This window comes from Dama dama, chromosome 11, assembly GCF_033118175.1.
Source record: "Dama dama isolate Ldn47 chromosome 11, ASM3311817v1, whole genome shotgun sequence".
NCBI classification, from domain to species: domain Eukaryota; kingdom Metazoa; phylum Chordata; class Mammalia; order Artiodactyla; family Cervidae; genus Dama; species Dama dama.
This window is the reverse complement of record NC_083691.1, coordinates 9,730,388-9,755,592: the sequence shown is the minus strand read 5'-3', so window position 1 is coordinate 9,755,592 and position 25,205 is coordinate 9,730,388. Positions and strand designations below refer to the sequence as shown.

General features: G+C 41.2%; 1 pseudogene; it reads right to left on the bottom strand.

Annotated features, from left to right (window-relative positions):
• Positions 1-4,705: 4,705 nt before the first annotated feature.
• LOC133064475 (protein C1orf43 homolog) lies at positions 4,706-6,396 on the bottom strand (annotated as a pseudogene).
• Positions 6,397-25,205: the final 18,809 nt, after the last annotated feature.

Below are 25,205 nucleotides of genomic sequence, written 5' to 3'. Positions count from 1 at the left end.
ATACTCTCACACAAAAACTTATTTAAGTGCTGGAAGCAGCATTATTCATCATAGCCAAATGTTTGAAACAGCCTCAATGTCCATCAATAGATGAATAAATAAAGAAAATGTGATATATTCATGCAGTGAAATATTAGACATGCGAAAGGAAGTGCTGATACATGGTACAGCACAGATGAACCTTGACAACATCATGTTAAGGCAAAGAAGTTGGGAAAGAAACTGGTCACAACAAATCACATATTATATGATTTTATTTATATGAACTGTCCAATGCTGAGACCCCATGCACTGTAGCCCACCAGGCTCCTCTGTCCATGCTGCTGCTGCTGCTAAGTTGCTTCAGCCGTGTCCAACTCTGTGCGACCCCATAGACGGCAGCCCACCAGGCTCCCCCATCCCTGGGATTCTCCAGGCAAGAACACTGGAGTGGGTTGCCATTTCCTTCTCCAATGCATGTATGCATGCTAAGTCTCTGTCCATAGGATTTCCCAATTAAGAATACTGGAGCGGATTGCTACTTCCTCCTTCAGGGGTCTTCCCCACCCATAACAAATACCATTTTATCATCATCAGAGTTTTGGAGTCCCACCTATCTTTTTTACCTCCTTCCCCCAAGGACATCATTTTCCTTAATAATGGCATCATTCCCATGTTTACAACACAAGTATATACCTACAAGTAACACACACAATTCTTTGGGATATTTTAAGTTTACATGAATAGTAGCATATTGTCCATACCTTCTTTTTAAATTCTTTTTTAGATTTTACATTTAGGTCTACGATTTGTTTTGCATTAGTCTTGTATACAGTGCAAAGTATGATTAGTTGTTTGTTTTTTGCACAGAGGTATTCATGTTTTCTAGTACCATCTGTTATTCTGCACTGTACTGTGTGTGAGATCTTAGTTCTTTGACCAGGGATCAAACTCAGGCCCTCTGTGTTGGAAGGCAAAGTCTTAACCACTGGACCTCTGGAGAAGTCCCTGTCCATATCTTTTTAAGCCTTTTTCTGAGATTTACTCATGTTGATGTACATTAGTTTATTCATTTTATCTGCTCTGCGGCTAGTATTTCATTGTATGAATAGTCTTCCATCTCCCTTCTAAGGTACAGTTGTTTCCATTTTTAAACTATGACATATAGTGCATGATAAACATTCTTATCCACATGTTCTTGGTACACAGGAAAACATCTGTCTTGGGTAGCTACATGAAAATGAAATTGCTGAGTTGCAAGGCAACTTTAACTCGACTAGGTCCAGCATTATCAAGCTTACAGGCCCACCAGCAATAAGAGTGCTTATTTCCTTATATCCTGTCTATCACCAGGTATCATATGATTTTTGAGATTTGCCATGTGATGGCTGTGAGATGTATCTCACTGTTGCTTCGGTTGCATTTTCCTGGTTACCTGTGAGGTTGCAGAGCTTTTTACATACTTACTTACTTTGGGGTTTCCTCCTGGAATTGCCTGTTCCTAGCCTTTGTCCATTTCCCCATTTTCCCCTCACTGATTTGTAAAAGTTCATTATATATTATGGACACTAATATTTTGTTGCAGGTAGTTTCTCTCAGACTGTGGTTTGTCTTTCACTTTGTGATATCTTTTATTGAATGCAAATATTTTTTGTATATACTAAAATGTATCCATGTCTGTCATTATGGTTCATGTTTTCTTCTGTCTTATTTAGGAAATTCTTCCCACTCCAGTGTCATAAGCAAATGTTCCTATATTTATTTCTTAAAATTTCAAGATTTTGCAACTTATTATTAGTCTTTAATCCACCAAGAATTAATTTTTTTATGTGATGTGAGGAGGGGATTTAATTTTATAATTTCCTCATAGGGACAACAAATCATTCCAGTGTTGTTTTTCCTTTTCATTTTAGAAAATTGCAAACATAAAAAACATAACAGAGAAAAAGAGAGTAAACTTTGTGTCCTCATCAATTAGCTTCAACAGTGATCTAATCATGGCCAATCTTCTTTCATCCATACCTTCAATCATTCTCTCTTCTAAATTATTTTGAAGCCAGACATCATGTAATTTCATCATAAATATTTAAGCATGAATCTTTAAAAGATCACTTTTTAACCCCAATAACATTATTACATCTAAAAAGACCCCAATAATTCTTCAACATCGATAAGCAAATTTCTACATGTTTTATCAGTTTTCTTTTTGCAGTTGGTTTGAGTCAGGATCCAGATAAAGTCCATATATTAAAGTTGGTTAAATGTTTCCTATTATTATATACTCTATTATATAAGTATCTCCCTCCTCCTTTTTTCCCCCTTGATATTTGTTTATTAAAGAAACTAGACCTGTTCTGTACAGATTTCCACATTCTGGGTTTCTCTGATCTCACCTTTGTGGTATCATTTAGTGTCTTCCTCTGTCGCTGTGTTTCCTGTAACAGTTACTCTAGGGTTGTGACCAGATTCAGGTTTGACATTTGGCAAGACTACATCACATAGGATTTTTGTACTTTCATGAGCAGGTATATCAAGTCTAACTTGACATTTGCAGGGGGAAATCTAGGCACAACCACTGATGTGCCTAGATCTGTTATTTCATTAGGGTTTGAAAAATAGCAATATTTTAATTGCATCACTTCTTTATCATTTACTATAGTTTATTAAATAATCCTTCCTTTGGCCAAGCATTTGTGCCAGTTCCTTATATGTGTGGGTCAGTTTCTATGTTCTTTTCTCTGTTCTTTTGATCTGTTTGTCTGTCATGGCACTAATGCCATGTGATTTAAATTACTCCAGCTTCTTGCCTGGAGAATCCCAGGGTCAGGATCCTGGTGGGCTGCCGTCTATGGGGTCGCGCAGAGTTGGACACGACTGATGTGACTTAGCAGCAGCAGCAGCAGCAGCTTCGTAGTAAGTCTTCATATTTGGGAAGAGAATACATCACTGAATACATCAGCTTACACAAACACAGCAAAATAAGGGCTATTCTTGACTCTTTATGATTCCACATGTATTTTGGGACCAGCTTATCAAGTTCCATGAGAAACTCTCTTGTTTTGGATGGCACTGCATCAAATCTATATACAAAGTTAGGGAGAATTTCTATCTTTATGTAACTGAGTTTTTACATCTACTAATATGACTTACCTATCCATTTACTGTGGTCTTTTATGTACTTCAGTGAAGTTTTATAATTTTCTCTTTAAAGGCCTTGTACATCTTATAGATTTTGTTATTGTGAATGATATCTTTAAAAACTTACCTTTTCTGGCTTTTTGTTGCTGGTGTGTGGGATTGCAATTAGTTTCTGTATACGGAATTTATATTTATTGGCTTGCATTTTTATCAAGCTCCATTATTCTGATAGCTTGTTGGTAGATTTTCCTGGAATTTTTTCAAATGTAGTCAATGATTTATTTAATCTGAGAATAATAACTTATCTGTCATTTTCCATTTATATGTCTTTTCTCTCTTATTTTAAAATAATTATTATTTTCATCATGTTATAACTTTTAAAAAATATTTTTAAAAGATTTTTTAAAATATTTGTTTATTTTTGACTGTGCTAGGTCTTCATTGCTGCAGGAACTTTTCTCTAGTTTCGGCAAGTGGGGGCTACTCTCTAGTTGTGGTGTGTGGGCTTCTAACTGCTGTGGCTTTTCTTGTTGCAGGGCAGGGACTCTCGAGCACATGGGCTCAGAAGTTGTGGCACACAGCCTTAGTTGCCTCGTGGCATGTGGGATCTTCCCGGACCAGTGATCAAACCGGTGTCTCCTGCATTAGCAGCTGGATTCTTTACCACTGAGCCAGCAGGGAAGCCCTTTTTTCTTTCATGAATTGTATTTGTCTAGTATAATATTGATATAAGTGGTGATAGCAGTTACCACTTTTTTTATGGGGAAGTTTTATTTTTGTCCAACTTTATTGAGCTATATTAATAATTGACATGTAACACTGTGTAAGTTTAAGGCATTCCATGTGATGACTTGAAGCATGTATAATATTGCAAAATGGTTATCACAGTAAGGTTAGTTAACACACCCTCACCTCATATAATCACCAGTTTGGGGTTTTTTTCTGTTTTTTGTGGTGGTGGTGATAAAGCATTTTAGATCTATTCTCTTAGCAGTTTTCAAATATACAACATAGCATTGTTAACTGCACTCACTGTGTTGAGTGTTTGATCCCCAGATCTTCTTCATCTTATAGTGAAAGTTTGTGTCCTTTGACCAATAAGCACCCCTCCTGAGACAATGTAAGTGAACTTTCTCTAGTTGCTGTGAACAGGGGCTCATCTTCATTGCAGAGCACCGGCTTCTCACGGCAGGGGCTTCTCTTGTTGCGCAGCACAGATTCTAGGTGCTCGGGCTTCAGCAGCTGTGGTGTGCAGGCTCCGTAGTTGTGGCACATAGGCTTGGTTGCTTCTTGGCGCATGGGATCTTCTCTGACCAAGAATTGAACCTGGGTCCCCTGCAATGGTAGGCGACTCTTCACCCCTGGACCACCAGAGAAGTCCCCCTTTTCATTCTTAATATTGCTTATTGGTGCTTTCTCTGTTTTTTCTTGATAAATTATGTTTGAAATTTGTATATTTTAATAAATTTTTCAAAGAACCAGTTTAGGGTCTTTTTAATTTCATTATCAGAGTATATCACCTGCATGATATTGGAGTTTCTAAGACTACTCTGATCTAGTAGTTGGCTGTTTTTTTTTTTTTTATGAATCATATGGTTTATTTTTTAATTATTCATTAAATGGTTTATAAAGTCAGATCAGGATATTGGTCTATTCCTTCACACGATCCCACAAATAAGGAGTGATGGGATTATATCAGATGTTAAAACATTCCTTTTTCAACTTATTCATGACAGTATACAATGAAAGTGGAAGGCAGGTTCTTGCATGTTAGAGAAGTTGTGTTAATGTTCCCATTAACATTCTGGTTTAAGTGGAGCACCAGGGTAAGTTGTTCTAGGTACCACTCATGGCCTCCACCAATTTCCCCACCATTCTGTATGCCATTTCCACCAATCAACTCTTAGATGTCTCAAACCAAATGGCTCCCATTCAACTGTGTACAGAAGACAAGAAACCAAGCCCCGTCACCCTTGGGATAATTTATAGTCTGGAAAAGGGACAGATGAACCATGATCAAAAAACCAAGTGAGGATTTTTAAGGAAGCTTTGACAGAAATATTGAGAAAAACATCTAATTCAACTCCAGAGAAAAGTCATACCAAGGGAAAATAAAGTCTTAACTGATGTTCTGAAACTGGCCGTAAGAGAGAGAGAATATGGGAGAATTCTCCCATAAGAGGGAGAATGATCCTCTAGGCATGACTTAAGAGCTCTGAACACAACCAGAGCTTCAGCTGATCCAGAGCTGGGCTGAACCAGATGACCTGAGTGAGGGCCACCCGGCAAGCACACTGCAGTCTGTCTGGCTCCATCAACAGTGAGAGGCCTTCAGCTCCATCACAGAGTACTCTCCAGTGTGTTATAGTTGTCCTTAAAGCTCTTCAATTCGAGGAAGTGCTTGGCACGTTTACTCTTCTGACTGGAGGGGAGGTATGTCACCTGGATGGTTGTTGGGGAGACTTCAGGAGACTGGGTTAGGTCTTTGGCTGCTGACTGGTGCTGTTGCTGAGAGCTCCCACTTCATGCTTTGACCACTGTGGCCAGCTCACTCAGGGCCTCCTGATAGCGCAGGTACTCACTCAGGCCAAAGACCCCTGTCCCATAGTGGGCTGTCTCATAGCCATCAAGCAGGGTATCAATGAGGGCCTTGCGCACACCCTTGAAAGGAGGACTAGTGTTTCGAAGATCTAGCAGGTAGGAGCGGAAATTCTTGCCCATTAAGGAATGGGGATGCCGGCCTTCAGCATGAAATGGGATCTCAGAGGCACGGATAGCATCCAGAGCTTTCATCCTGTATAGGTAGTTGTAGCAATTTTGATTTCCCTGGGTTTCCAGCTGTAGCAGTCTTGCATCATCATCTGCGAGAAGCTGAGGTTCATACTTGATATCCTGAACCTTGGACAGTCAGATATCAATCTCCTCTTTTAAGTCCTTGGGGGCATTGTGTCCCACAGGGACATGAGGTCCCCTTCGGGATTTCATTGCAAAGCGCATGATTTGCCTCTTCACAAAAATAAATAGCAGTACAAACACCAGGCTCCCGTAGGCCATCACCAGCATGACATTCACGCCAGACAGCCAGTTACTGCCGGACGCCATGGCCTCCCCACCCCGCGCGGAACTGCTCTGGTTTAACCTGCTGCCCTGCCTCGTCAGCCCGGGTTCCGCTGAGGCAACGGCGCCTGGGTTTCCTGAAACTCCCCAGCCATTTCCCTACGGGGATAGACCAAGGCTGACCGGGCCTGAAAACATGGCGGATGGGGGGGGCTAGGAAAGAAGAAGTAGTTGGCTGTTTTTATAACTGTTCCACGTACTGTGCTCCGCCAGGTCGCTTCAGTCACGTCCAGTTCTTTGCGACCCTATGGACTGTAGCCTACCAGGCTCCCTTGTCCATGGGATTCTCCAGACAAGAATACTGGAGTGGGTTGCTGACCCACTCCAGGGGATCTTCCTGACCTAGGGGATCTTCCTGACCCAGAGATCGAGCCCACGTCTCTTATGTCTCTTGCATTGGTGTATATGCTTTGAAAAATCGGCTGTTCTCTAAAGCTGAATGCAGGGTTCTAAACAGCCTTATAAGTTTGAGGTTGTTAATTGTGTTGTTCAAACCTTGTTTATTGCTAATTTTAGTTTTCATCTGCTTGACATATACAGAAGAGAGAGTACATTAAAATCTCCCTGTTTGTGGATGTGGCTACAGTTTCAGTAGCGTTTTGCTTTATATATTTTGAAGTTGTTATAGATGCATGTAGGTTTAGCATTCTTGCATTTTAATTGTTTCTTATTATGCAACACTGCTCTTTATCTCTATTAGTGCTTTTGCCTCAAAATCTATTTTGCCAGATCTTAATATAGCTATGTGCATATGTGTGCTCAATATGTCCAATTCTTTACAACCCAGTAGACTAGAGCCCCCCAGATTCCTCTGTCCATGGCAAGAATACTGGAGTGGACGGGTTTCTTCCTTCAGGGGATCTTCTAGATCCAGGGATCAAACCTACGTCTCCTGCATTGGCAGGTGGATTCTCTACCACTGTGCCACCTGGGAAGCCCTAATAAAGCTACACCAGCTTTTAAATCGGCTTCCCCTGTGCCTCAGTGGTAAAGAATCTGCCAGCAATGCAGGAAATGTAGGAGACTCGAGTTTGATAGCTAGGTTGGGAAGATCCCCTGGAGGAGGAAATGGGATCCCACTCCAATATTCTTGCCTGGGAGATCTCATGGACAGAGGAGCCTGGTAAGCTACAGTCTGTGGGATCGCAAAGAGTTGGACACCGCTGAGTATGTATGCGGCTTTCAAATTATTTTCAATTAAGTTCCTCTGATGTAACTTTTTCTGTATTTTAATTTTAACCTTCTGAGATGCAGTCTTTTACTATATATAGCTGTCTGCTCTCCCCACCTCCCATCTTGCCCCAATCTAAGTATCTTTGTTTTTTAACTGGCAGGGTTAGTCTGTTTATATTTAATGTGAATTCTAATATATATCTCTACCATCTTATTTTGTGCTCTCTGTTTGCCATACTTTTTCTTTATTTTTTCTTTTTCCCCTTTTTTCTGCCTTCTATTTGATTGGTGAGATTTCTTTATTTCCTCCCCTCCTTTTTTTCCTCAGTGATTTGGAACACTATTTCTCTGCTTTCAGAAGGTATGCTTAAGTTTTTATGATGCATGCTTGAACAACCAAAGTCTGAAGTTAATGAATGTCCTTGTCTGTACTGTGGTTGCTCAGTCGCTAAGTCGTGTCTGATTCCTTGCGACCCCATGGACTGCAGCACGCCTGACTTCCCATTGTCCTCTCCATCTCCTGGAGTTTTCCTAACTTCATGTCCATTGAATCAGTGATGCCATCCAACCATCTCATCCTCTGTCACCCTCTTCTCCTTCTGCCTTCTATCTTTCCCAGCATCAGGGTTTTTTTCAAATGAGTCAGGTGTTTGCATCATGTGGCCTAAGTATTGGAGCTTCAGTTTCAGCATCAATCCTTCCAAAGAGTTTTCAGGGTAGATTTCCTTTAAGATTGATTGGTTTGCTCTCCTTGCTTTCCAAGGGATTCTCAAGAGTCTTCTCCAGCACCACAGTCTGAAAGCATCAGTTCTTCGGCACTCTGCCTTCCGTATTGTCCAGCTCTCACATCCATACATGACTACTGGAAAGACCATAGCTTTGACTATACGAAACTTTGTCAGCAAAGTGATGTCTTTACTATTTAACATACTGTCTAGGTTTGTCATAGTGTTCCTGCCAAGAAGCAATCGTCTTCTAATTTCATGGCTGCAGTCACCATCCACAATGATTTTAGAGCCCAAGAAGAGGAAATTTGTCACTGTTTTCACCTTTTCTCCTTCTATTTGCCATGAAGTGATGGGGCCAGGTGCCATGATCTTAGTTTTTTTTTTTTAATATTGAGCTTTAAGCTGGCTTTTTCATTCTCTTCCTTCACCCTCATCAAGAGGGTCTTTATTTCCTCTTCACTTTCTGTCTTTACAGTGGTATCATACATATATCTGAGGTTGTTGATATTTCTCCTGGCAAACTTGATCCCAGTTTGTAACTCATTCAGCCCAGCATTTCTCATGGTGTGCTCTGCATACAAGTTAAATAAACAAGGTGGCAGTAAACAGCCTTGTCATACTCCTTTCTCGATCCTGAATCAGTCAGTTGTTCCATACAGGGTTCTAGCTGTTGCTTCTTGACCCACAGACAGGCTTCTCAGGAGACAGGTAAGATGGTCTGGTATTCCCACCTCTTTAAGAATATTCCACAGGTTGTTATGATCCACACAGTCAAAGGCTTTAGCGTAGTCAGTGAAGCAGAGGTAGATGTTTTTCTGGAATTCCCTTGCTTTCTCTATGATCCCATGAACATTGGCAATTTGATCTCTGGTTCCTCTGCCTTTTCTAAGCCCAGCTTGAACATCTGGAAGTTCTCAGTTCACGTAATGCTGAAGCATAGCTAAGGGGCTCGTGTAACTCAATGAAGTTATGAGCCATACCATGCAGGGCCACCCAAGATGGATGGGTCATAGTGGAGAGCTCTGTCAGAATGTAATCTGCTGGAGGAGGGAATGGCAAACCACTCCAGTATACTAGCCATGAGAACCCCATGAACCCTTGTCTATACCCTTTCCCAAACTATTCAGGGGTCTGATAACCACTCACTCCTTCCTACATTGTCCATGTTTTTCTTACCTAGAGATTTAATTTCATATTGTTTTTTTTTTTTTCATTTTAGGTGAAAGCTAAAACAGATTTATTCAGTATTCTCAAGTAGATTATATAATGCAACCAATTAATTTTATTGAAGTATAATTAATTCCTTCTGATTAATTCCACATTGTTTTAAATCTTCTCCAAATTAAAATTCTGTAGCATCTGGTTTCCTCACCTTAGGGCTGCTGAACTTCAGTTTGTACAGACCTGGCTTTTGGAAATCTCTCTATCTCTTACAACTTGACATTCATTTATGTGTATTTGTGTTTATGGGGAGTGATTGACTAGGTCTCTATTTTGAAATATTATAGAATATTTTATATAAGATTTCTAGAAAGATTCTAGGTGATAGCAGGAAAGGATACCATACCATCTCAGTTTGCCATACTGAATGGCACTTCAGATTTTTTGGCATTTATGTATGTCAACTTAGAGAATATACAGTTTGTCTGTGGATTTTTTTTTAACACATAGTGTATCATATTGTATATGTGATACTGCGTCTTCTTCTGTGAATTATAAGCATCTTTTCCATCAGTTTCTATACATCAAATTGATTCATTTTTAACTATTGTGGTGTATTGCATAGTATGGACTTAATATAGTTTATTCAGCTACATTCTGTTTGATGGACTCTTAGATTATTTCCAGGTTTTGCTTTTATAGGGAAAACTGAAAAGTCAACATGCATGCTCCCTTGAAGTACGTACTAGTGTTTCTCCAGGGTAGAAGCAAAGATGTGGAATTATCATGTTACAGGGTACATTTTTTCTTCTGGTCTCGTGCAAATGCCCTTCAAAGTGGGAATGGCATTTTATATACATTTTCAAATATATATTTTATACTCCTCTCATAATATATGAATGTATTATCCTTGTCCTGCCAATACTTGTGGTACTCTAACTTGAAAAAATCTGCTAAAGAGTAAAAAATAGTATCTTTTTATTTTACTTTGCAGTTAGTCCCCTGATGACTAGCGAAATGAAAGATCTTTTAAAATATGATTACTGATTGTTTGCATTTCCTTTTCTGTGAATTGCCTGTTCATATCCTTTGTCCAGTTTCTATCAAATTGTTCTTTTTTTTTTCTTATTGACTTGTAAGAATTCTTTATTCATTCTTGGCCCTAATCTTTTGTCTCTTAAAGAGGTTGTCAATATTTTTAACACATTTGTTGCTGTTCAGAAATTTTGTGGTGTCATCTGTCACACAGAACGATGGCTTATAACGTAGTCAATGCATTCAACTTTGCGTTTATGGTCTTGTGCTTTATTTAAGAAGCAGCACATACCCCAAGTTGTTAACACATGCTTCTGTATTTTTTCTAACACAGTTGTTTTGTGTTTATCTTTTAGAACTTTAATCTGTTGTAACTTTTTCCTTGTGGATGGTGTAACACTGTGTGAAATTTCTCAGTTGTGTCCGACTCTTTGCTACCCCATGGACTATACAGTCCATGGAATTCTCCAAGCCAGAATACTGGAGTGGGTAGCCTTTCCCTTCTCCAGGGGATCTTCCCAACCCAGGGATTGAACCCAGGTCTCCCGCACTGCAGGCGGATTCTTTACCAGCTGAGCCACAAGGGAAGGGAAGCCCTTATGTAAGGTAAGGATCTAATTTTATATTTTCAAATGGGAGGCAGTTTTCCCAATATCATTTATTGAATAGCACATAATTTCCTTATGCATTTGATGTATCTTATTAGATTAATAAGCCAATGGTCAGACTATACCCAAATTTTCTACTCAGTTCTGTTATCTGTCTATTTGTCTTTTCCTACTCCAATGTCATGACATTTTAATTTCTATAACCTTACAAAGTCATGAATCTTGTAGAACATTATGTGTGATACTTATCTGATCAATTCATATATATCTGTTCTTCCATATTAATTGTAGAATCAGCTTATATAATTCTGTGAAAATTGTATTGAGCTGCAATTGATATTACTTTATTTCTTTTTAAAACTTTTATTGGAGTATAGTTTATTTACAATGTTGTGTGAGTTTCAGGTATATAGCAAAGTGATTGTTATACATATAGGTTTTCATTTTCACATTCTTTTCTCCTATAGGTTATCACAGAATATTGAGTAGAGTTCCCTATGCTATACAGTAGGTCTTTGTTGGTTATCTCTCTTATATACAGTCGTGTGTGTATGTTAATCCCAAGTTCCTGATTTATCCCTCCCTCGCCACTGCTTCTGCTTTGGTAGCCATCAGTTTGTTTTCTATATCTGCAAGTCTATTTCTGTTTTGTAAATAAGTTCATTTGTATCATTTTTTAAAAGCAGATTCCACATATGAGTGATACCATATGATATTTGATTTTTCTGCCTGATGTACTTCACTTAGTATGACAATCTCCAGGTTCATCTATGTTGCTGCAAATGGCATAGTTTCATTCTTCTTTATGGCTGAGTAATATGTACTACATTTTCTTTATCCATTCTTCTGGATGGACTCTTTGGTTACCTCCATGTTTTGGCTGTTATAGTGATGCAATGAAATTGGGGTGTGTGGGTCATTTAGAAATATGGTTTCCTCTGGATATATACCTAGGAGTGGGATTGCTGGATCATATGGTAGCTATATTTTTAGTTTTGGTTTCTTTTTACTTCCAACATGTACATTTCATTATATGACAAATATATCTCAATAAAAGATGTTTAGAAAATTTAATACAAAGAATTGCATATGTAATGTAAAGGTGTAGATTATTTTGAAGTCTGCGTGTATTTTTTAAATTAATTAATTTATTTTAATTGGAGGCTAATTACTTTACAATATTGTGGTGGTTTTTGCCATATATTGACATGAGTTAGCTATGGGTGTACAAGTGTCCCCCATCCCGAACCCCCGTCCCACCTCCCATCCCATCCCTTTGCATTGGCTTTGAGTGCCTTGTTTCATGCGTCAAACTTGGACTGGTCATCTATTTTACACAAGATAATATACATGTTTTGATGCTATTCTCTCAAATCATCCCATCCTCACCTTCTCCCACAGAGACCAAAAGTCTGTTCTTCATATCTGTGTCTCTTCTGCTGTCTCGCATATAGGGTCATCATTACCATCTGTCTAAATTCCATATATATGCATTAATATACTGTTCAGTTCAGTTCAGTCGCTTGGTCATGTCTGACTCTTTGTGACCCCATGAAATGCAGCACGCCAGGCCTCCCTGTCCATTCCCAACTCCCAGAGTTTACTCAAACTCATGTCCATTGAGTTGGTGATGCCATCCAACCAACTCATCCTCTGTCATCCCCTTCTCCTCCCACCTTCAATCTTTCCCAGCATCAGGGTCTTTTCAAATGAGTCAGGTTTTCCCATCAGGTGGCCAAAGTATTGGAGTTTCAGCATCAGCATCAGTCCTTCCAATGAATATTCATGACTGATCTCCTTTAGGATGGACTGGTTGGATTTCCTTGCTGTCCAAGGGACTTTGAAGAGTCTTCTCCAACACCACAGTTCAAAAGCATCAATTCTTCAGCACTCAGCTTTCTTTATAGTCCAACCCTCACATCCATACATGACTACTGGAAGAACCATAGCTTTGACTAGATGGACATTTGTTGGCAAAATAATGTCTCTGCTTTTTAAAATGCTGTCAAGGTTGGTCATAACTTTTCTTACAAGGTGCAAGCGTCTTTTAATTTCATGGCTGCAGTCACCATCTGCAGTGATTTTGGAGCCCCCAAAATTAGAGTCTGTCACTGTTTCCACTGTTTCCTCATCTATTTGCCATGAAGTGATGGGACCAGATGCCATGATCTTAGTTTTCTGAATGTTGAGTTTTAAGCCAACTTTTTCACTTTCCTCTTCCACTTTCATCAGGAATCTCTTCAGTTCCTCTTCGCTTTCTGCCATAAGGCTGGTGTCATCTGCATATCTGAGGTTATTAATATTTCTCCCAGCAATATTGGTGTTTTTCTTTCTGGCTTTTCACTCTCCAGTTTCATCCACCTTATTAGAACTGATTCAAATGTGTTCTTTTTAATAGCTGAGTAATGAGTTTATGTACCACAACTTTCTTATCCATTTGTCTGCCGATGGACATCCAGGCTGTTTCCATGTCCTCGCTATTGTAAACAGTGCTGTGCTTCAGTTTTTAAAGGCGCGTCCGTACTATTCTCCATGGTGGTGTACCAACTTACACTCCCTTGAAGAGTGCAGGAAGATTCCCTTTTCTCTACACCCTTTCCAGCATTTATTGTTTGTAAGCTTTCTGATGATGACCAATCTGACTGATATGAGGTGATTCCTCACTGTATCACCTCAGAAAAATGATTCATTTTAAAAATATACCAGGTGAAATGTGTTAAAATTATTCTATATATATAGATTACATATTTTTAAATGTATCTAGTAAATCGCCCTATTAATGAAATTATTCATATCTTCTGTATTTTTACTTCTTTTTGCCTAATTGATTTGACAAAGACAAAGTGATGCAATAATATTAAGGTATCCTATTAAGACTGTAATTTTTCCACATTTATCTTGGTATTTCTAATTGCTTTTGCTTTGTATATTGCTGTTTTAAAAATACCATTTATTAGATTTTTTAATAAAGAAAATGTTAAAGAATATCCCATAATCTCACCATCAACATAATACTTAACAACTCCCCAAACACACTAAAACACACACATACCCACATGGTGAGGAAATTCAAATTGTACAGAAAGTCAGAAAACAAAAACTCAAATTTCCTGCTTCACTCTCCCTCCTCCCAGAGGTAATCAGTGCTAACAGTCTGGCAAATTTTTTGCTGAGATCATCTTCTTTCCTTCTAGCCTTTTCCCACAGATGCTTTTGTTCCTGGATTCCCAGTTATAAACTGAGCCTGGGCCCTCTATGGTGGTCCAGCCTCTGCTGGTGTTTTGGAGCAGGTGTTTTCAGATCTCCTGTTGCCAATGCCTCTGCTCTGAAGCTGCTTAGTCCTAAGAAAGCTGCCTTCTAGAGCAGTGCTTCTTAGATATTTATGTGCGCACAGATCCCTAGAGATACTGGTAAAACAAAGTTCTGATTCAGTGGATCTAGAGGAAGACCTGAGACTCTGCGTTTCTAACAGTCTCCCAGGCAGCACAGCCTTGGTTCATGGGCCACACTTTGAGTAGCAAGACCCTGTCTTTGAACTTGGCCGCACTTGGGAACCCCCTAAGAAGTTTTATAAAATGCGAATGCTGGGGTACCAGCCCCAGAAATCCTGATTTAATGGTTAGGTTATGGCCTATACACAGAGAGTTAGAAAGCTCTCCAGGTAATCCTAACACTCAGAGAAGTGTGAGAACCACAGTTCTTGACAAGCTTTCTTCCTCTTCAGGACACTTTGCTTCTTCTATAAAATTGCTCTCAGCAGTTGCCCGAGCTTAAGCTGCGATTGGAGCTTCTATAACCTGTTCCCCTGGGGTCCCAGTGAGATCCAAGGTCTCTCCCATGTGCTTGCAAGGCACAGCCTTCTCTTTGGGCTGGTCCAACCTCAAGGAGACTTCTTTCTTAATCTTTTTCTACAGTCATGGGATCTGTCCCTACAATTCCATGCCCCTGTGTGTTTGCTTTCTCCTTTCAGTAAGGCGCTGTTTTTGTCCCGTGGTATCTCCCAGAGTGAAAGACAATGATAGCAAAAAATTGTAGCTATGCTAAAAGTGTCCATTGAGCAAACACATATTGCCCCATTTTCACGTCCAGGTTGGACAATCCTACCAGTTGTGTTCCATCAACCAGCATCTAACCTAGGCCTGGCTCCATCTGTCATTATCCCACCTGCCCCCCTGCTTCATGTATCTTTACGTCTGCAGTGCCTTCCCTAAGAAAACGTGGTTCTCAGGGCCTTCCTGGTAGCTCAGTGATAAAGAATCCTCCTGCCAGTGCAGGAGTTGCAGGTTCGACCCCTGGTCTGGGAAGATCCCACATGCCGTGGAGCAACTAAGCCTATGCATCACAACTTCTAAGCCTGTGCTGTGGAGCCCGGGAGCCACAACTGCTGAAACCTGAGTGCCCTAGAGCCTGTGCTCTAGGGAGAAGCCGCTGCAATAAGAAGTCTGTGCACCCCAACTAGAGAGTAGCCCCCACTTGCTACAACCAGAGAAAAGTCTGCCCAGCAACAAAGACCCAGCACAGACAAAAGTAAATAAATAAATAAAATGATTTAAAAACAAAAGCACGAGGTCCCTGGGTGGCAGTCTCAGTATCACTCGGGAATTGGTAGAAATTCAAAATCCTCAAGTACCATCCGAACCCTGAGTGTGGGACACGGAAACCAGTGTTTTATCAAGCCCTGCGGGGGATTCTTATGCCTACTCAAGCTTGAGAGCCCTTGCCCAAGACCATCAGTCAGAGGTTGACGGATTTATTTGATCTGGGTTGGTGCTCAAGCGTCACTATGTTGAACAGTTTTCCCAGGTGATTCTAATGTGCAGCCAGGAGTGTGCACCACAGCCTTTGAGAGTTCTAATTCCTTAGATTTATCAGGCCATTCTCTCAGGGGCTAGGCAATAACTTGATCTCCAGCGACAGTGGTCCTATTACCTTGAGATTCACCTTGTGATACTTCTAGTATTTTATGCCGATTAATTCCTCTTCCCTCTCCAATTTGCATGGATTCTCTGTAACTCCTTGGTTTAGATGCTCCTGAGGGGAGAAGTCTCAGTGGCTCCAATGATATACTATTGTGTGTGTGTGTGTGTGTGTGTGTGTGTGTGTGTGTGTGTGTGTGTATTCATGTATATGTGAATAAGAGGCCATCTCCCAATGATGTCCTGGATATGATAACCTTAAGGAGACTCATTCTAGTCTCCCTCTGAGATCTTGCTTCTCTTTCTCTGGTAAATTTCTTCAATCATTGTTTCTGGAGTATTAGGTCAAGACATGGGCCTTCCTCTAATGCTGTGTTTACTTTTCCCTTTTATATCCATCTATTCTGCCTTCAGGATCACATTTGCTGTCTCATATCCATCTAGTCCTTGAAAGTGAAAGATGCTCAGTAGTGTCTAACTCTTTGTGACCCCATGGACTATATAGTCCATGGAATTCTCCAGGCCAGAATACTGGAGTGGGTAGCCAGTCCCTTCTCCAGGGGATCTTCCCAACCCAGGGATTGAACCCAGGTCTCCTGTACTGCAGGCGATTCTTTACCAGCTAAGCCACCAGGGAAGCTGAGCCATGCATGGAACTGTGGTGCAGGATAAATTTTGTTTAAGAAACAGTAAAAACAAAATGTAGTTGTTCCCTTACTGTCTTAAACGTCAGTTTGGTAGGCTGAATAATGTCCTCCCAAGATGCTCCTGCCTTAGTCTCCAGGACCTGTGACTGTTACCTCACATGGTAAAAGGGATACTGCAGATGTGTTAAGTGATGGATCTTGGGATGGGGAGATTAGATCATCCCAGTGGGCCCTAGATGCAATCCCAAGGGTCCCTGTGAAAGGAAAGTTCGGGGTAAAGAAAAGTTGATGCAAGACAGTATGGTACTGGCACAAAGACAGAAATATAGATCAATGGAACAGAATAGAAAGCCCAGAGATAAATCCACGAACCTATGGACACCTTATCTTTGACAAAGGAGGCAAGGATATACAATGGAAAAAAGACAACCTCTTTAACAAGTGGTGCTGGGAAAACTGGTCAACCACTTGTAAAAGAATGAAACTAGAACACTTTCTAACACCATACACAAAAATAAACTCAAAATGGATTGAAGATCTAAATGTAAGACCAGAAACTATAAAACTCCTAGAGGAGAACATAGGCAAAACACTCTCCGACATAAATCACAGCAAGATGCTCTATGACCCACCTCCCAGAATATTGGAAATAAAAGCAAAACTAAACAAATGGGACCTAATGAAACTTAAAAGCTTTTGCACTACAAAGGAAACTATAAGCAAGGTGAAAAGACAGCCCTCAGATTGGGAGAAAATAATAGCAAATGAAGAAACAGACAAAGGATTAATCTCAAAAATATACAAGCAACTCCTGCAGCTCAATTCCAGAAAAATAAATGACCCAATCAAAAAATGGGCCAAAGAACTAAACAGACATTTCTCCAAAGAAGACATACAGATGGCTAACAAACACATGAAAAGATGCTCAACATCACTCATGATTAGAGAAATGCAAAGCAAAACCACAATGAGGTACCATTACACGCCAGTCAGGATGGCTGCTATCCAAAAGTCTACAAGCAATAAATGCTGGAGAGGGTGTGGAGAAAAGGGAACCCTCTTACACTGTTGGGGGGAATGCAAACTAGTACAGCTGCTATGGAAAACAGTGTGGAGATTTCTTAAAAAACTGGAAATAGAACTGCCATATGACCCAGCAATCCCACTTCTGGGCATACACACTGAGGAAACCAGATCTGAAAGAGACACGTGCACCCCAATGTTCATCACAGCACTGTTTATAATAGCCAGGACATGGAAGCAACCTAGATGCCCATCAGCAGATGAATGGATAAGGAAGCTGTGGTACATATACACCATGGAATATTACTCAGCCGTTAAAAAGAATTCATTTGAACCAGTCCTAATGAGATGGATGAAGCTGGAGCCCCTTATACAGAGTGACGTAAGCCAGAAAGATAATGAACATTACAGCATACTAACACATATATATGGAATTTAGAAAGATGGTAACGATAACCCTATATGCAAAACAGAAAAAGAGACACAGAAATACAGAACAGACTTTTGAACTCTGTGGGAGAATGTGAGGGTGGGATATTTCAAAAGAACAGCATGTATACTATCTATGGTGAAACAGATCACCAGCCCAGGTGGGATGCATGAGACAAGTGCTCCGGCCTGGTGCACTGGGAAGACCCAGAGGAATCGGGTGGAGAGGGAGGTGGGAGCGGGGATTGGGATGGGGAAGACGTGTAAATCCATGGCTGATTCATATCAATGTATGACAAAACCCACTGAAATGTTGTGAAGTGATTGGCCTCCAACTAATAAAAAAAAAATAAACATGTCACACAAAAAAAAAAAAGAAAGAAAAGTTGATGCAGCAACAGAAACAGAGGGAGAGAGATTGGCAGATGCTACGCGGCTGGTTTTGAAAATGGAAGGAGGGGTCATGAGCCTAGGAAAGCAGGGGGCTTGTAGAAGCTGGAAAAGGCAGGGAAGCAAATTCTTCCTGGAGCCTCTGGAGGGAGCACAGCCCCCACAACACCTCAAATTTTGGTCCAGTGAAACTCATTCTGGACTTCTGATCTGTAGAACCACAAGAGAGTAGATTTGTGCAGTCTTCAAACATTAATTTCTTAGAACAGCAATCAGAAACTAATACAGTCTATGTAGGGATAACTATACTTTTTCTCCTCTGTAGTAAAAGCATCACCTTGCTATACCTAGCCACTGAGAACCCACAGCCTTGTGTGTGTGTGTGTGTGTGTGTGTGTGTGTGTGTGTGTGTGTATCCTAAGAGCTACCACATGAGTCACAGCCTATTATTATCCCCATTTTATTGATGAGGAAACTGAGGCTCAGGAAGGCTAACAGTTTGCTCAAGGTCACATAGCTAAAAAGTGACAGAAGTGGGATTCCACGTCCATGTTTACCTCTGCTTCTAAACTAAGTGGTGGAAGGGACAGATGGAATGGAGCAGACCACACTCTTTGCAGAATATATTGCTTCCAGATAGCACAGGAGAGCAAAGATCAACTAAAACCATGTTTAGTCTTGTGTGTGACCCTGAAAAGATGCAGGCAGCCTGCCTCTTAGCTCTGGTTGGCTGACTTGTAAAGAAACACTTGGGCAAGGGAAAAAAAAAAACTTTTTATAGTATATTATAGTTGATTGTCTTAGATATGTGACGTACAAGCATATTTTCAAAAACTATTTCATAGACAATTAACATTATGGGTGAATGAGCATTAAACGCGATGTGATTTTATGCCAAGATTTTGGCTATTTTTTACGCATTTAACAAAAAGTGGCATCTTCTCGCCATGCCCTCCCTTCATGGTAGCAGTGATTGTCTAAATGCTGCCTAGACACTGGGTCTTGGCCCAAATCCATTTACTGATGTATCCTGGTTTAGTGGAAGTATAATCAGTGTCTGACACTTTCCAGGATTTAAGAGAGTTCCCCTTAAAGAGAAAATGAAATGGCTGCAAGAAAAAACAAATCAGGCATGTGGCCCCAAAGAGAACAGTGGCCAAAATGTCTGCAATGTTACATTATGTATTAGCCCCCTAACTTTCAAAACTTAAAAATAAGAGATAGAGTGATGAAATACCTTTACGCTTTGTGCTTTTTTAAAAAATGAGACAAGTCAAGTTTATCAGCATGACACCAGCTACCAAAATAATTTTGAGTTTCCAGCCAACTCATTTAGGAGGAATCTGTTCACTGGGTTCTTGAGTTGACCCCACATGACCCACCTCCAGAAACAAGGGCAGCCTTGTGTTGGAGCTCTAGTGAATGCTGGACTGGGGAGCAGGGGGTGGCCAGCCTTTCTTTCTCTTTTTCCCATCTGCCTTCAAAATCATGGTCTGTGTTCCACTCTGTAAGGCAGGAGGGCCCCAGATTGGGAGAGCTAACCTGAGAGCAAGCCATCTCTCCATACCTGAATCTTGGGTAATTCAGGACGAAGGTCAGTCTGAAACATTGCAACTGAAAACAAAGTCTCATTACAGAAAAATAGATCTGACATTGTCACTTCTCTTCTGAAAATCCTTCTATGGCTTCATGTGGCTCTAGGGAAAAATTTCAGCTGTTGATGATGGCCTGTGAGGCTCTGCTGGGTTGGTGTCTCTTCCCCTCATTTCAAGCCACCTTCCGGTTTCTTTTTTTTTTTTTTTAAGAGATAAACATTTTTTTTTTTTTTATTAGTTGGAGGCTAATTACTTCACAACATTTCAGTGGGTTTTGTCATTCTTTTTTTTTTTTAACTGAATTTAGAAATTTATACCAAAATTCATGTATGTGACTTAAGACAATAGTCCCTAACCTTTTTGACACAGGGACTGGTTTCGTGGAAGACAGTTTTTCCACGAACAGGGATGGGGGTGGGTGGGGGGGAATGGTCTTGAGATGATTGAAGCACATTATATTTATTATACACTTTATTCCTATTAGTAATACATCAGCTCCACTTCCAATCATCAGGCATTAGATCCCGGAGGTTGGGGACCTCTGATTTAAAGAATCAAATAGCAGCGTAAGGTTTATAACAAAAAACAATGGTCCCTACTACATCTTGAATTTCTCCCTTCTAAGAGACAACTTTGAACTTTGCACAATCTCTTTGCTATTTGCCATCATACTTCAAGGCAACTATGTACATTGCTAGTTTTGCATTACAGAAAAGGCTATTGACTTTCTGGTAGGAAAGATGAAGATTTAGTTCTCTTACATCATACCACACACTTCTCTTCCCATCCTTCTAACATAGTTCCATCATGATTTTTGACAATTCAGTGTTCAATATTCATATAATTAGGACTATGTAAGTATTGGTCACAGTTGAGCTATATGGTGCTATTAATGCATTCTTTTCTTGTTGAATTTTTGTTTTTCCCAGAGTTAATAATTGCTTTGTTTTCGGCATTTGCCTAGTTTTCTATGATTCTTCACCACTTCAGCCTCAAACTTGCCAATGAACTCTTAAAAACCTTTCCCAATATGGTCAAACTCATCAGGTAATCTAAATTTTTTTTCCTTCCCTGGACACAGTCCTCCTGTGGCCTTCCATGTTACTGCCGTAATTCAGGGTGACTTTTCTCAAGGCCTTCCTGGTATTCAGCTCTCATCCTGATGTACTTCATTCCCATCATTCTAGGTTTTCCCTTGGTCTTTCTGTTGCATCTCATTTCCCATATCCCATGCTCTCATCTTTCTTAGTTTTCTCCCTCGTTTGGCTGTAGCTTGTCTTCCAGTAGCCTCCTGAAAAGAAATGCAGAGAAGCTAATATTTTTTAAAAAAATCTTGCACATCTGAAAATGCATTCATTTTTCACTTAATTGATAACCAGGTAAGATTTAGAATTCTTGGTTTAAAAGTGTTTTTGTTCCATGTTTTCTAGCTTCCAGAGTTGTGTTTTGGGAAGTTCAATTCTCTTCTGGTTCCCAGTTCTTTGTATGCAGTTTTCTTCCTTTCTGGAAGTTATGAGAGTCTCTCTTTATTTTCGATGTTCTAAAATTTCACTGTAACATGCCTAGTTGAGAGTCTTTTTTTCATTGGGACGGGGTGTTTCCTTTCAATCTATAAGCTCATGTCCTTCAATTCTGGGGCATTTTCTTGTATTATTTCTTTGATAATGCTCTTTTCTGTCTCTCTTCTCTTTTTCTAGAACATCTTTTGGCATCATTCTAGATGTCTTGCACTGATGTTGTTTATTCTGTCTTTCTTGATCTCTGATTAGTTGTATGTTGGATCTCCTGGGTTGATCCTGGGTTGATTCACCCACTTTATTTATCTTTCTCTGTGACTGTTTTCTTTGCTTGAGCCATCTCTCTCTCTGATTCTCAAATATGCTAAGTCCCCTCCTGCCCCTGGGCCTTTGCATATGCTGTTCCCTCTCCTGGAGCACTCTGCTCCTCTCTCACCTGCTTGTCCTCTGGCTTAACTTAAAAATCACCCCCACAGAGTGACTTCCCCAACCCCGGGCCTTCTCACTACTTCAAGCAGCTCTAGGGGCTCCACCTGAAGAGCTGCTTCCTCTGGATCTCCTGTGACCTCCCCCCTCCACGCTCCACCCAGACTCTAGAGGTTTTCAGAAAGAGGGAGAAAAGAAAGGAGGAGAGCTTCCTTCCAGAGCCCCATTCAGCCCAGCCACAGCCTCATCCACCCTCTGACTATATGTCCGCTGCCCTGAGGGGCTTAGCGGGTCTCTGGGATCCCTCTCAGCTGCTGGTCAAGAGCCATGGTCAGCTGACACGCACATCCCTTTGTTCTCTTGGCTTACCCCTCATCAGGGACTTTTTACTACACGCTTGCTTTCTCTGCTCTGCCATTCAGGGGCTGTGTCTCCGTGGCTCTCTGGGTCTGCATGTCAATGTCTCTCTGGGTCTCTGTCTCAGTGTCTGTCTGTCCCTTTCCCCTTGGCCCTTGTTCTCTCTCCACTGCTCTCTCTCCCTCTCTCCCCTGCCCCTCCACCTTTTCTCCTCCCATTTTCTCTCTCTGTGTCTCTTCCTGTCCACCCACCTCATTTTCCCTTTGTCTTTCTGCACATCCCTCCTGCGCTGTCTCTGGCTCCCACTCTGAGAAAGCCCCTCTCTCCCTGGCACCCACACACTCAGAGGGTTCTTCGGGGTCCCTGCCCTGCCTCTCTTTGGGTACTTGGGTGGTAGGGGCCTTCCTGCGGTGGGGCCCCAGGTGTGGTGGCCTTCCTGGTGGCCGGCCGGACCGCCGGCTGTCTAACACTCTGGTAAGGTTACTATTTATCTAGTGCAACCAAAGTTGGCACACACATCTGGCGCCTGGTACTTAGTGCAATTATTTATGATTTCCACCAAGATTTAAAAGCTCATCGCCGGCCTTGTAATGCGGTAACTGATTGCGCTGCTAATGTAATTAAGAGAAGATTATGATGTCCACGTGGCGTACCAGATGGTGGCATTCATAGTAATCGGCGTGCACAACTGGCAGACAACTGCACCAAGGGCAGCCGAGCGGAGGCAGCTGGAGACCAGCGTCTTCCTCCAGCCACGCGGAGGGGTGGGGAGGCTGCTGGGGGTGCTGGTCAGTGCAGGGTGGGGAGGGGGGGAGGAGGGGGCGAGGAGGACTGGAGGTGCGGGAAGGGGTCTGTCTCCCCTGCTCTGATCCCCGAAGTTGCTCTCTTTGTTACTACCCCCCCACCCCAGGAACACGCATACACTGAAAAGTTTTGCTTGTATATGGTTAGGCACATACTAACACAAAAACATACTCAGACTGCCCTAAGTAAGGGATTCTCTCCTTCCTTTATTCAAAACTTTTGATTAAGTGACTCCTTCTGCTAAGTCCTGGGACTGTATTGATGAAGCAGACATGGTATCCTTCCTTGCAGAGCTCAACAAACTTAGAGTAGGAATAAACATCCATCAAAGAACCACAAGAATTAGACATGAAATTGAGCAGAGTTCTGTGTTACTAATCAGAGGCTGGTGGTGTGATGAGGGCTTCCCCAGGGCATTTGACCTGGTCCAGGGGGTCCAGGGAAAGCTTCTCTGAGGAAGTGACAACAGAGGTGTCATCTGAAGAGTGATAGCTAACCAGGTGAAGAGAGGAGGGAAGGATGTTTCAGCAGAAGGAACATGTGCAAAGGCCTGGGGGTTGGAGGAACCACGGCAGACACACACATCTAAAAGGAGGCCAGCGACCAGCAAGAGCCAAGGCAACTTGAGGAAGAGGAACGAGGCTGGATGCCAAGACTTCTAATCAAGCTGTAGGCATTGAGGCAGTGTGGTACTAGTGCAAGGGGGGACAGACTGACCCATGGAGCAGAGTAGAGAGCCTGCAAACAGAGCTGTATGTACGGGTGTGCCGTATTTATGACAGATGACACTACAATCCAGTGGGAAGGAGGAGGTCTTTTCCATAAATGGTGCTGGGCCAATTCAATACTCATACAAGAAAAAGCATGTCTCAACTCCTACCTCACATTATACACAAAAATCAATTCCAGACTATTTGCAGAGCCAAATGTGAAAGGTGAAACAGCACATCTTTTAGAGGAAAACCTTGGAATAGGCAAGTATGTCTTAAACAGGACACAAAAAGTCTCACTAAATAAGACAAAAATTATAAGTTGAACCTATTAAACCCAAGAAACTTTGTTCCTAAAAAATACCAGCAAGAGAGTGCCAAGCTAACTAAAAGACAGGGAGGAGACAGCCACAATTCACATATTTCACAAAGAACTTGGATTCAGAATGTATATTTTTCAATGCCTACCAATTAACAGGAAAACAAAACAGGTAACCCAACTTTTTTTAGATTGCAACAGACTCCTTACAAATAAAGATGTTCAAGTGGCCAGAAAATATATGACAAGGTGCTCAATTCCATTAGTCATCAGGGAAACACAAGCTAAAATTAGGAATGGCTAAAATTAAGAAGACAAAGTATCAAGTATGGAGGATGTTGTCAAGAACAGGAAGTTTCATGCACTGCAGGTAGGATATAGATTGGTACTTTGGCGAATTGCTGGTTATTATCCAATAAAAACAGTATATACTTGAAACAGAGCAGGACCCTGTGGTCCTTGCCCCCCAGCCATGTCCTCTGCCTGCCTTTTGGCTGTGGAAAACTTTAGCCAAAGAATAAGTTTAATCAGAGAAGTGAGAAATGCAGAAACAAGGAAAACAGTCAAAGGAGACTAAAAAATTATGATGTAGTCATTAAACATAGTCAAGGAACTTTGGTTCTTTCTCAAGGGCTATAGATAATATTCTGAGCCATATCCTGTGAGCTGTCTTACAGACACCAAAACACCAAGTGGAGAATTTAACTACATGATGACCAGACTGTACCCAGGACATGAACTGCCACAGTTCTGAGAACTGACCTCAAAGAAATGGGAACAAATGGACCCTGGAACTGGAGATTAACTGTACCTAAAACAATCAAGATGATGCTGATCAGACCACTGATGACTAATTTGAAGATGACTGTTAGAGATGACTATGCCGTTTCTGCGTGTAACTCCCCCTCCCCAACTCTGTCTATAAAAGCTCTCACCCCTTGCTTGTCATGGGGGTTGGGGGGTAGGAGTCGGCCTTCGGACATATGTCCACCATCCTCTCCTCCCAGTTGCCAGCATCTGAAATAAAGCAAACTTTCCTTTCCACCAACCTGGCCTGTTTGTTGGCTTTTGAACAGTGAGCAGCTGGGCCACACACACATACCGTTTTGATAACATTCTCACCAATGACCCAG